The sequence below is a fragment of the Megalopta genalis genome, chromosome 1 (genome assembly GCF_051020955.1).
Source record: "Megalopta genalis isolate 19385.01 chromosome 1, iyMegGena1_principal, whole genome shotgun sequence".
NCBI classification, from domain to species: Eukaryota; Metazoa; Arthropoda; class Insecta; order Hymenoptera; family Halictidae; genus Megalopta; species Megalopta genalis.
Genome location: NC_135013.1, coordinates 43,297,590 through 43,310,828, shown reverse-complemented (window position 1 = coordinate 43,310,828; position 13,239 = coordinate 43,297,590). Strand labels below are relative to the sequence as shown.

The 13,239-nt window shown below is 33.5% G+C and overlaps 1 protein-coding gene across 18 annotated transcripts in view; it reads right to left on the bottom strand.

The window, feature by feature from the left end:
- The window catches only part of LOC117219502 (uncharacterized), a 326,730-nt gene that overhangs the window by 154,571 nt on the left and 158,920 nt on the right, over positions 1 to 13,239 (bottom strand). For 4 of the 18 annotated variants that reach the window (XM_033469142.2, XM_033469054.2, XM_076528231.1 and 1 more), the window contains one exon: positions 12,387 to 12,485. The exons of the other annotated variants lie outside the window; for them this stretch is intronic. The gene's annotated coding sequence lies outside the window, so the exon portion shown is untranslated. The remainder of the gene's footprint in view (positions 1 to 12,386; positions 12,486 to 13,239) is intronic. 18 annotated transcript variants of the gene reach the window in all.

Below are 13,239 nucleotides of genomic sequence, written 5' to 3'. Positions count from 1 at the left end.
TGTAAGATAGTTCTAAATAATTTAAGTTCAAAATTGTTACGCATGGCTCGAATTAGCTTCACTTCTTCGTTTAGTTTTTTTAATTTTTGATCTGCAATAATTCATTAAGATGTGGTTACTTATTAAGGCGTTATTTATTAAGATGTTACATATTTAAATTGAGTTTCTTTTCCATTCCTTTACTAGAAAACGCCGGTGGCTCCATCTCGTATTTATCAATCAGCTAGATAATAACATCTCTAGATAATACCATTTCTGTAATGAAATCTGCACAGGAGATACCGGCCTGCTGAATCCGTAAAGTCACGTGACTATTTTAGCCCTTTAAATGTAGTTTTTATTCCCGATAAGTAAGACAATAATCAAAAATGCATCGTACCTCATAGGGCGGCATTGAAATGAATTTTAGTATGGATTAGGTTCTATTCTTGCCTTTTTACAAAAGCAACAGAGTCTATTGACAAAATCTTATATTATCATCGACGCGTTATTTTTTAATACTTTTTAATACTGATTTACTTACTGTCGGTTAGCAGATTAACAAACAAATAGGAATAAAAGAACAATGTCATCCAAATTTTAAACACTCTGTATAACAGATTGTTCAGAAACTAAAATATTCAGCTCTCTGATAAAGTTATAAACAATTTCCATTTCTATCAATATATCAAATCCATGAAACACTTCTAATGCTATAGGGAATAAAGACGAACAAGAGATTACGAAGACAAATTAGAGGAGTGGCTAATAGTACTTGTCTCTACTCAAACAAGTGGTTGGCTGAAGAGACGAATAAGTCAGGGTTAGGTTCTCAACTCAAGTTTAAGACGATTTGTTTCGTACTCAGCTCAGCGTTATCACACAGGTTGGAAATTTCTAGTAATGAACCTGTTAAGTATAAACGTTATTCTGTTCATTTAAAACTTAAAAATCGGAACGAAATTCTGTTCTCTTGTCCTCAATATATCATAAAATATGAGAAATCAAATAAATAAAAGGCATTCAAGTAGACACACAATAAATATAAAATTTCCTTTTCATCCAAGAAATTCTTACAAAGCAATGAATTTTTAATCGTCGTAACTCTGATGAAAATGTTATGGCAAGGGTTTAAATCGTTGAATTAATGTTCCCTGTTCTGCATTAATTGCACGAATGCAGACATTAATTTTCTTTCCTTACCTTCCTGATCTCCTTAACCTCTTTCCAGTTGTTCCATAGTTAGAAAAGTATAATAAAGTAAATAGTAAAATAAAATGGCATACACAATATTTGACTTTAATAAATGTTATCGAGCAACATGCGTGCGTTACACGTGACTGACAGGAGCTAGTCACATAAGAGGTTAATCATTTAATTGAATTGGAAATAGAGCAAGAATATTTTTAGATTCTTTGAATGTTCCTATTGTGTTGCATTTGATCTAGTTGTTTTTCTCATAAATACATAAAATCTGCAGTCTACTTTTAAAAATGATGAGATTTGTCGGTTCTGTATAACTCTGTCAATTAGAATGATATATTCTTCTTATTTTTGTTATTAGTAGGTGATTCGTTACAATGTATTTAGCGAAACACATAATTATTTAAATAATAAAATTTCAATTAATATGGTTATTATATTAATATTACATAATTTTTAAAGTTTTGTGCGAAATAAATTTAAAAAAAAGTTAATATATCTGCACTTATATTTATGAAATTATCATCAATACAATACAACTTAATATTTAGTTGGTTCCCTATTGCTTTTTTTGTGATCTGTATGATTATTTAAATAATTATGTATTTTACGCGATTTCACATAAATCTGAAAAAATGAGAATTCTATCAACAGCAGATGCAATAGCTGCGGCCCATGATAAACTGTGAGCGATTCGGGGTTAACGTGAATAAAATAGCAGCCACTCTGCCGTTTCAGGAGACTATAAATTTCGACAATTGAGTCGATTTGCCGTGATGACCTCATAGCACCGACACGTCGTGTCGCATCGGTTCCTACTGGATTTTGAAACAACCGCGGAACCATTAAGCTTCTTACTGCGGAAACGGCTACGGTGGATATAGGGGGTCGAGTAACAATTTGCCTTCGAAACATTAAGATTCATGATCGTGGCCGCCTCTACTCTCTCGTGTCTGCATTTTAAACCGTCGCGTCGCGTCGTTCTCCAAGCGGACACAAATACTATTGCGTTGGGAACTGTGTTGTCGCATGAGATCGATGCTTTTGTAAAGGTTTTCTGCGTTTGCTGGTTTCACGTTCTACAAACTAGAAAAAAGAAACATTTAGCGATTGAGTTACAAATTCTCGATTTGCATAGAACGTTTGAAAGTATCGACTGTATTTAAAAGGCTGACGCTTTGTCGATGCAAAGCGTTACTGTTTATTTCGCGGGAAGTTCTTTTAAAAGAACTTGTAACGAATAATCTCATAACTAGACTGTGGATGTTTATACAAATTTTTATTTTCATACGTTATTTTACAGAAATTAGGTTTAAAAAAAAGTTTCCTTCGTCAAATGAAATATCGCTCGTTGCGAAAAGAAAGCAAAAATGCTATTTAACCTCGTCAATTTATGCGTTTTCTTGTATATTAAAAATCTGAACGTTCCACAAATACATCAGTCTACTCATAACTAGAAATAAATAACAATATATAAATATAACTAGAAATAATACCAAACCGTAAATACGTTGGAAAATTTTCAGAACATTGTTACCTTTTCTTTAATTCGTTAAAATTATTAGAAGAAGAATACATTTTTTTATTTTATTTCTGTTCCTCACAATTGGATTATATAATTTTTATTTTGCATAATGATTAGTCTATCCGTAACAACTTGAACAGGTTGCGTAAAATTGTAAAAATACTTCTATTGGATTTAGTAGAGAGTTTGTTCCGTTTCGAGGAAGGCTCAAGGTTATGTCAAGGTTAGGATAATGTATGTTTTTCCTGTATAGAATATGCAATGGAATAAGTTATCTAAAGATAATTGAATAAAATTGAGTTTATTCTAATTGTTTAAAACTATAACCGTTACCTTATAATATGAAACGATGCGTATTTTCTGCTTAACCTGATTTTCGAATGATACAAAATGCAGTGAAATTTTTTAAATATTCATAACATTGCACAACCGAGGCAACAATCAAATAAAAATGTATCTTCATTCATGTTTTATAAACTTGAATTAGTCTTTTTAGCTACAAATTGCGATGTAACAATATGGGAGAAACTTGCGGAAAATAATAAAATTCTGTACACAGGAAGGGTAAATCCACGTCTACATAACGTCTGGTTTCGCATATCATGTGGTAGTGAACGTTGCAAACTATAGCAGTTTGCAACAATAGAGCTTAATGCTTGGAGAAGGTTGATAGGTTAAGCATCCCAACTATTGAAGTACGATTTTCGTGTCGTGTACCGATAAAGAGACTTAAATGGCATGTTGAGCGCTCGCTATTGCTCGTGTTCCAGGACTCGAGACGAGACCTGGTGGAACGTGAGACGTGGTTAACGCAGCTAACTAGATCGTAGAGTAAAGTGAAAAGTACATTATCGTTATTAATCGGATTTATTTCTGTACGAATAGAGAAATCTGTGTTTACGTGAAATTTGCTTGCGGTAGTAGATAAAACTGATCAATTGGCCGTTAAAATATTAACATTTTAGGGGGAGCAAAGACACCTCTGAAAAAGAATTTAACATTATTACCGTAGGAGTCAAAAGATACTTTGAAAAGTTTAATTTAATATTATTTGTACCGAAGGGATCAAAAAATAACCTTTTAATAGTTTCACACAATACTAATTTGACCAAAGACATCTCTTTTAAATGTCTTTAAATATCTTTAAACGTTTTTAAATGGAAAGATTAATTTAACATTATTTTTACCATAGGAGTCAAGAGATTTCTTTTAATATTTTGATCTACCACTATTCTGATCAAAGCGATCAAAAGATACCTTTCAATATTTGAATTTGAAAATCGATTCAACTCGACATTCTCGTCATAAAGATACTAGGTATCTTTTTTCGAGAAATCATTGGTTTAGAAGATATTTGAAATGTAGTAATGCATAGTGTTAGCATTCATCTATCTAAAGTTGGTGTTCAAAAATACGACCTCCAGCCTGAATGCAAAGATTTACACGGTCTCTTCAAGATACTAAAATTCAAATATCTCCTAAACCAATGATTTTTCGCAATAAATGCTTTGGTATTTTTATGAAGAGAATTACGAGCTGAACCGCCTACTATAATAAAAAATACATGATTCCATTGAAAAATTAAAGATGACGTTCATATGTTTTCAGCGCGTTCACTTAGAAAAACCTTATTAATATCAGATTACGAGCCCCCGAAAACCATTCAAATTTTGCTTGAAAATTTTTTTAATATCATCGACGATTTCGAAAATATTTGACTGGATCAATTTAAATTGGTCACCCTGTATATTTTAATTTACATTTTTTTTGGTATTTATCCGAAAGACATCAACATATAATTGAATTGTTTTAAGAAATGCGATATAGCTATTTAATTTATCGGAAACTTCGGACATCACTTTAATGAGCACAGCAATTGACAATTTACCCTACGAACCGCATTTTCGAAAAAAAGCAAATATTGTGAAAATTTTAGAATTGCAATGCACTTATACTATGCATCATCCGCCGACGTTATTTAATTTCGGTCGGCAACCCAAACCGTTTCGCCGCACACGCGTGGCAAATAAAACCACCGACAGAGCTAAAACCACCGACCAAAATGTGCAGATTGTTAACGAACCTATACGACTGACCAGAATACCTTTATCTAGTTGGTGGTCCCTTACAAGCCACAGTATAACAAATAGTACAATTTGTAGTGTCGTGATCGAAAGTTCAAAATAGAGGTTTGCTATTGAAACAGCGTGTTCTGTGCAGAGACGAGAAGTTGGCCAACGAGACCACATAGAGGGAAGAGGGTTTATTCCGGAACGTGCGACCAAACACTTTCGTAGTTTCGTGAGCAATTCGATTTGTAGGTGTTGTCATCTCGGTTTGAAACAAAAATGTATGTGACCGGAGATGGAGTTAGCGAACTCTAAACGAGATGAAACAATTATGCAACTTGTCCGTAGAGTACGAAATCCAGAAGCAAGTTCCTGTAGATCAGCATCATCTACTTTTTTTAAACGTCATATATCAGTTTTCGGAAGTAGAAGCACTTCGATGTAATTTCCTAAACAAGTGATCATAAAATTTGTGGCAAACAGAAAGCAACTGGTAAAATTGTAAATTGTCTGCGCTCATAACATTTTTCTTAGACTGCGCATCTAAGATCATGGATTATAGACGTCTTTTCAAAATTCTAACTCCATCTTCTCTTACTTCTTGAGTTATTATAAATCAATAATAATCACACAAGTGACAATAAATAAAGTGATATTGGAAATGCGTGTGAGACGAGATGAAGCAAGGCTCGATGGTAATACAGATGATAAACGAAACTAAAACGAAATTGTACCCGAGATGAAGAACATTCTAAACATTTGTTTATAATATATTCTACCTACGTGCATTATCGATTTATTATGTAAATTTCTGTTTAGATAATAACGGTTTAATAAAAACCAAGCGACAGCTAGAAGCTCTTGGTGGTTGCTCAAGAGAGCAACGTTCATAACATATCTCAAAGTCAAGGTCATCGGAGATATCTCTTTGAAATGCAAGGTTTATCTCGATTTATTATCTACATTGCTGTTTAGTTAATAACTTTTTAATAAGAAGTGAATGTTGGCTAAAATTTCTTAGAAATTAGTCAGAAAGATCACTATTATAATATATAGTGGTCCACAAAAGCGTTCGTACATCTTTTAAAACGCAATAACTAAATAATTCGAATTTTTTTTAAATGATAGAGAGACTAGTCTGCTAGATGATGACTGAAATGATTTTCTTTTTAATTTTGCTATTACTTGGAATGACAAGAAAATAAAAATCTCTCGTTTTTTTAATTTTTTATCTGAGCCTATAACGAGAATTTAAAAAATGTCTTTCGTAGATCAGGATAACTTAGATGGATGTTGAAAAACTTCGATCGAAATCGGATCACGTTGTTGTCAATTACAACAAATTAAAGATAGCAAAAATCGCAGTTTTATCACGATTTTTGCAATCTAAATTGTATTAAAATTAAAAATTTGCAATTTTTAAAATCGTTCAATGTCTGTAGCTTGACTCTGGGTTAACAGATTTTGATCAAATTTTCAGCACACATATACAGTGACTCGCATTAATATTCGGCCACGATATTATTAGAAAAATTATTGCTCCTTTTTATTGTTTATGATAGTATTATTGAATCAATTGTTTTCTCATATATTAAAGCACTTCTTATAGTAAGTAGAAACATAAATTTTGTTTATTTATTGCGCATGTTCTTTTGTATAATAAGCGATAAACAAGATTGTGACAAAACTTAACGCCGTAGTAGACTAGTTCCTTCATCATGCAAGTCATTAGGTTCAATTTTGAGAAAATTATTGCGTTTTAAAAGGTGTAGGTTGAAGTCATTAAAGCTGTCACCGGTCATAGATATAGAGGACTTTAGAAAATCATCCGCGGTTGTTTTTGTTAGTACATCCTGATGATAAGAGTTTTCCAAAAATGTGATGGGTTATTGTCCCGAGTGGAAAGATTCACAAGACTTTCTTCTTGTATAATTTCCTTTCATGTTTTCTAATATATTCTGCGAGCGTTAACCTTACAATGGTGACGTACATCAAATTGACTCCTAACGTTAGTGGTGATGTATGCCAAATTAACTTCGTATCAATAATAGTGACTTGAAGATAAATTAACACCAGTACCAATAGTAGTGATTTGAAGTCAAATTGAATCAGTATCAATTAATGGTGACTTGATTTCAAATTGACTCCGTATCGCTAGTGGTATCACTATAGTTATGGAGTTAGACTGACGTCAAGTCACTATTATTGATATGGAGTTTATTTGACATCAACTCACCATTTTTAAATTCATCAGTTAATCATGTAGTCAATTTGACGTGACGTTACCATTAGTGATATTAGAATACTGGACATCACTTCAAGTTTAATAGTTCTGTGATTCGGTACGAATCTCTTGAATGTACGATGGAAAAAATCTACAGTAATTTCTTCTTAATTCGCGCTCACATTGCGCACAAAAGTGGACAATTTGAGAAGAAAAGATACGATTATTTGAGCCTTCCGTCTCGTTTTTATAGTTGTTGATAATCTATAACTATAAAAACGAGCTGCAAGGCTCGAATAATCGCATTTCCTCTCCTGAAAATATCCATCTTTGGGCACAATCTGAACGCGAATTAGGGAGAAATTACTGTAGTTAGGTGTGCGTTCGGAAGGAATCTCATGATTTGAGGGAAAACAGTGTATTCGCGTCGGTATTTAAGTTGATATTTACACTTTCGGGAAATTTAAAATAAAAAATTTGTAGTAAATGTAAATGCTATTTGAATTAGGGACAAAAACATTTATTTCATTGTCACAACAATAATAGAGACGATACATAATGTATAAACATAAACAACGAATAAAACAAAGTTCAAAATAATGAATTTTTGTATTTCATCATAACGGTAATTAAATTGACATTGAATATTTCTATGAGATACTCAACATAAAAAATAATAAATTTTAAATTAATTAATGAGAGGTTTGATAGCCCTTGGCTTTAATAACTTCTAGTAAGCGACGAAGTATATTATTTATCAATTTTTCCAAAGTATTTCTCGTAATTTCATTCTATTTGCTTTTTATGGCTGTAACGAGAAGTCCGATTTTATATATCTTCGATTTCTTGAAATTCTTCGCTCTAATTCAGCATGGAAATAACATTTTCTTCGAAAAATTTTTTAACTATTTTTGTAGTGTGTTTCGGATCGTTATATTGGAACACCTAAGACCGGCCAACTCCAAATTTTTCAATTAATTGAAATAAATCTTCATTAATAATTCAATATATTTAACAGCAGTCAATCTTTCATCAATAATAGTTAAATTGTCACCGTGTTTGACAGTGGGTCTGTCTGTTTGAAAGCGTCGCCATTTTTCCTCCATAAATATTTTTTCCTTTCGTTTGAATTCAGTTCAAATTTCGATTCATCGCTCCGGATTATAGATTTCCAAAATGAAATCGGCTTATTGTAATGCTCTTTAGTAAAATTTGAACATTTTCGTGTATTCACTTTTGAAATGTATGGTCCTTTTCTCGATATCCGTCCATAAATATCGTTTTCATGAATGCGAGATTTGATTTGCGTGATCGATATTAGTAAACAAAGATTTTCTTTGATTTATTGTGTAGTAATATACGGATTTTTGTATTTCTTTAGTGATTAACCGATCTTTGCGAGCAGTTGTTTTTCTTTTTCTATCCGATCTCATCGAGTTTTCAGATTTACCGGTCTTTTGTAATTTTTGGCATATCTTCCTAACAGCTTTCTTAGATATTCCAAACTCATGTACAATTTGTTGCAAATTTTTTCCTTCTATTCTTCTTTTATAAATGCGCACCCTGACGGATATTTGTAGCTCTCTAGTTTTCGGCGCATTACAAATAAAAAGTACTTGTCATCACGACAGGAATGTGTGAAAATATCCTACAAATCATTAGTCTAATAATACAATTAAAAAATAATTATGACACGTTGATATTTTATTCATAAAATAAAAGTTTCATTGCGTCAACATATTTTTCGTCAGGCCAATATTCGACAAAAATTCTTTAAATGTACAGTAACTTTATTCTATATAATGCTTTCACTTCTGCTTTTCCCAGGCATCTCGGCATTATCCATACTTGATGTAAATAAAAATACAGGAGTCACGTAAATACATCAGCAAAGCTGAAAAATGCAACGCATTCTTCGGCCGTCGACATAAATACCATAACGACATAAATATGACGTGTCAGGTAAAGGATTGCATATGCAAGCACAAATATCGAGGATGAGACAACGTTTGACACATAGTCGAGGGTGAAATGATAAATTTGTAGACGGTTTTCGGATGTTTCATAAGGGGATAATGAAATGACGTTGGCATACAACGTAACGTTAACAATAACAATAATGATTAATGATGATCGTAACAATCATAGTAATAATAATATGTAGTGGACATAACAGCAGCACTGCTGAATTGTTGGAATTGCCGAAGAGGGCGGTAGTGCGTATAGGTCTCTTGCGGGTGGGCATTTCCGACAGCGTACAGCAACGGAAGACGACGACCGCCGAGGTGCAAATGCAGACTTCCGGCGGGCGGCAGTGGTTGAACGTGGCCCGAATACTAAACAGACGCACGGGGTAGAGATGGAGGACGAAAGCACCGACCTTTCTCGTGACGCTCCTCCATCGTCGGAAACCGCTTTCGAAAGCTGCTGTTGAACGCATCCGAGCGTCGCTAACGTACGTTCTGGCAAAATAACCGCTATCGCGGCGAATACTTCGAAGACTGCGAGAAAACCGTTTCGCAATCATACAGTGTCCCATAAAAGTGTTCGTTTAAAACGTAATAGCTTTTTTAAAACTCAACTGAACGACTTGAATCTTTTTTAGATTGCAGAGGGACTAGTCTATTAGACGATGGCTAAAATGCCTCTCTTTAATTTTGCTATTACATGGAATGATAAAAAAAATAAAAATCACTCGTTTTTTAACGTTTTTATCTGAGCCTATAACAAAAATTTTAAAAATGCCTTTCGTAGATCTCGGCAATTCACGTGCGTGCTGAAAATGTGATCAAAATCGGTTAACCCAGAGTCGAGCTACAGGAGTTGAACAATTTTAAAAACTGCAGATTTCTTCCAATTTTTGGCCAAAATCGTGATAAAACTGCGATTTTTGCCATCTTTAATTTGTTGTAACTCACAACAACGTCAACTGAATTCGATAAAATTTTCAACATGCATATAAGTTACCGAGATTTAGGAGAGGCATTTTTTAAATTACCGTTATAGGCTCAGATAAAAAAGCTTTAAAAAGCGAGAGTTTTTTTATTTTCTTATGTCATTCTAAGCGGTAGCAAAATTTAAAAGAAGCATTTTGATCAACATCTACTAAACCAGTCTCGCTATCATCTAAAAAAAATTGAAGTCACTTAGTCCAGTTTTGAAAAAGGTGTTGCGTTTTAAAAAGTGTGGGAACATTTTTGTGGGCCACTTTAGCTATTTTGAATTGAGAGAGGGGGCATGAAAGGGTTGCACGAAGGGGGACATAATTCGAGTCATATCAACCATTTTTACCGTCTATACCAACCTAATACATAAGTTTTTACAAAATGACCATTTCCACAATTTCCGCATATGCGTCTCACATTATTTATACTCTATAAATAGAATCATTTCTCTTTGCACTATGTACAGTATTTCATATCACTATTTATCTGCAAAATAAAATTTATATTAACTCTCATCTCTCAGTCCAAATTTCTACAATTTAACGCTAAACCTATCAAGTCCAAAACGTAACTGACGTACGTTATGAGGATGATTTTCTCAATTTCTGTGCCCTGGATATTTTGTATCCCGCAGAAATCGATATTCTTTTGAATATTTCTTTTTCGCGAATGTCGAATAAATTCTTATACGGATAAATTTTGATCTCGATAAATTTTTAGTTCATTGCATATTTATTTATGTACGCGAGTAATAAACCCTTTTGTTGCAGGAAAAACAATAAAAAGAAAGTGATTTTATGCAGCAATTGCAAGAGTACAAACAAAGAGAAAAAAGACAAAAAGGTCGAAATAAATCGGAATATATACATAAATGTCGGCGGTGATAACATTATAAGACCGGCATTCACGCTCGGCCAGTTCAATAAAAAAAGTCCTCAGCAGACAAGGCATGGGCGGAGTAAAGAATGGAAGATTTGTTTTCCAGTTCCGTAACTCTAGTAGAGAGGTTGGAGACTTCCGAGCAAATATTTGATAACTCCGAAACCAAGTCGTGTCGAAATGCGTCCAGCATTAACTGAAATCTTGACAATAGCAAGTCCTCGAAGTCGCCGCTGGAAGAAGAAGGAAAACTCGAAATATCCGTTCTGCAATCACTAAGTCCTCCGTGCGACCAGGGATGCAAAGTTTTGGCCATGTACTTAACACCGGGATGAGAAACCACATCACAGTAATTGCACACAATCGGTCGACTACTGATATTTTACAACTTTTACAAATAAAACGAGACGATTCTGACATCGTTGTAAAGTTGACCTTAATGAGGCACGGAAACCAAAACAAAGCGAATCGATTGTATATGTATCTGACTCATGCGACTGCTAGATACGCACTGATCTATCTACTGATCGATTTATTCGATAGTGCTGGATAAAATTTTATTCGTTAGTATCTATTTCTCATCTCCATCATTCGAATAAAATTTTGCCCAACTTTGCAGTAATCTGGCTGCAACAATAAGTACTTTCCAACTTATAAAATTACATTGTCATTATCTGTGATTCCTGCGGGATACACTAAACAATCAGCGATGGTTCCCAGAATAAGATGCTTAGTGCTATATATACTGCATTTGATGTGTCCTAAAGGAGCAGTCTTCTGCAATCTCTAAGTAGCATTTAGGTAGTGAAAACGCGGAAAATGGTTGGAATAATCGACGATGTAGTGAAACTTAAGCTCAATCCAAGCTCTAACGAAGCACCGATTATCATATCGAATTGTCAAATCTTAGCAAAAACTATTGTAGATGTTTCTAATTGTAAAAATAGTTGGGATTATCAAAAAACAAAAATTATTTTGTTCTACTAGGGAAATTGTTAAGGACGGAGAAGTGCTAATCGACGTAGCTGTGAAAGAAATCGTAATGCAAACGGTTAAATGGGCGTGGTATCATTAACGTACTTGTATATTTTCGTGTTACTTACATCGATTTTTGAAAATGTTCATTTTGTCTTTTTTATAAGTTGATAGTACTGACATGTACGAATAGGAGGTAATACAATTTAATATAAGAGAGAATATAAGATAATATATATAATATTGGAATAATTTCTTCAATCATTACGTAATTAAATATTAAAAATCGATTAAATGATTTCTCAATTGATCATATCGAACTTCCTTTCTATATTATTTAGTTTACTGCATCTTGTATTTTATTTGTTCTAACACGATTTCATTTTTAGGTTGCACATTTTATTTCAACAAAATTAAAAAAAGATATCCATAATAGAAACTTCTTAACGCAAGATTTGCGTGTATTCATTATTGCAGTAAAGTTTTAATATTAAAGATATTTTTCTTCGAGAAATGCTTATTCAAACGTGGTCAAAATGAAATTTATCACTAACAATAATAATTCGAGAAGCGTTTCGATGACTTACCAAAACTTGAATCTTTACTGTCGACAAAATTCAATCGCATATTACTGCTGTGTTTGACAGGGTAACGATTTGTAACTAGGTGCAGATGCATAAATGTCTCTGTAACAAAAAGAAAACGACAGCACTGACTAGTTTTCTTATTTTCGAGAAATTTAATATAACTCTTTTATTGCACCTCTCTTCTAACCAGAAAGTAACGTTACGGCTTGCGATAATTGGAGGGAACCCGGTAAAGAGAGTATTTAACTGGAAAGAAAGTAATCGCTATCGGAAGTTTGACAATTTTCTTTAAAAGAGTACTGCCGCGCGATAACACTATGGACTATGCAGCTTTAATAAAGTAGGAGTAGACCTCGTTCAGCCAAACGTCTTAACGCTCTCTATTCTAATTTCCTCTTTTCCATTCCGCCCAATAAGACCACTACGTAAGCCAGCAATTAGAGCTGAGACCAAAATACGAGAGAAATCCATGCACGATCCACTTTCTCTAGGTTAGTAGGTAATTTCAGTGGGTTTCAGTCTGGGTATCCGAGTTGCGTCAAATTGTGGAGGAAATTACTGGAGAAAGTGTAATCTTGATTATTGGGCGGGTCACTGAGGATAGAGTTTAGCAGTCTGTAGAAGGTTGAGTGATCCTCTAAGGGGATGAAACGTGAGTTGCGATCTTGCATTTTTTCAATGTCTCTCGCCCGCTCGAGCAACGACTTCAATGCTCGTAAGCACTTCTGGTCGAAGTATAAAAATTAGAAGATCACTCGGTAATCAATAGACTGCACTTTATGCATTTATTATAAAAATGGATAGGTTAAATACAAAATTATAAAGACCCGAAAAAAATTGATAAATATTGCTA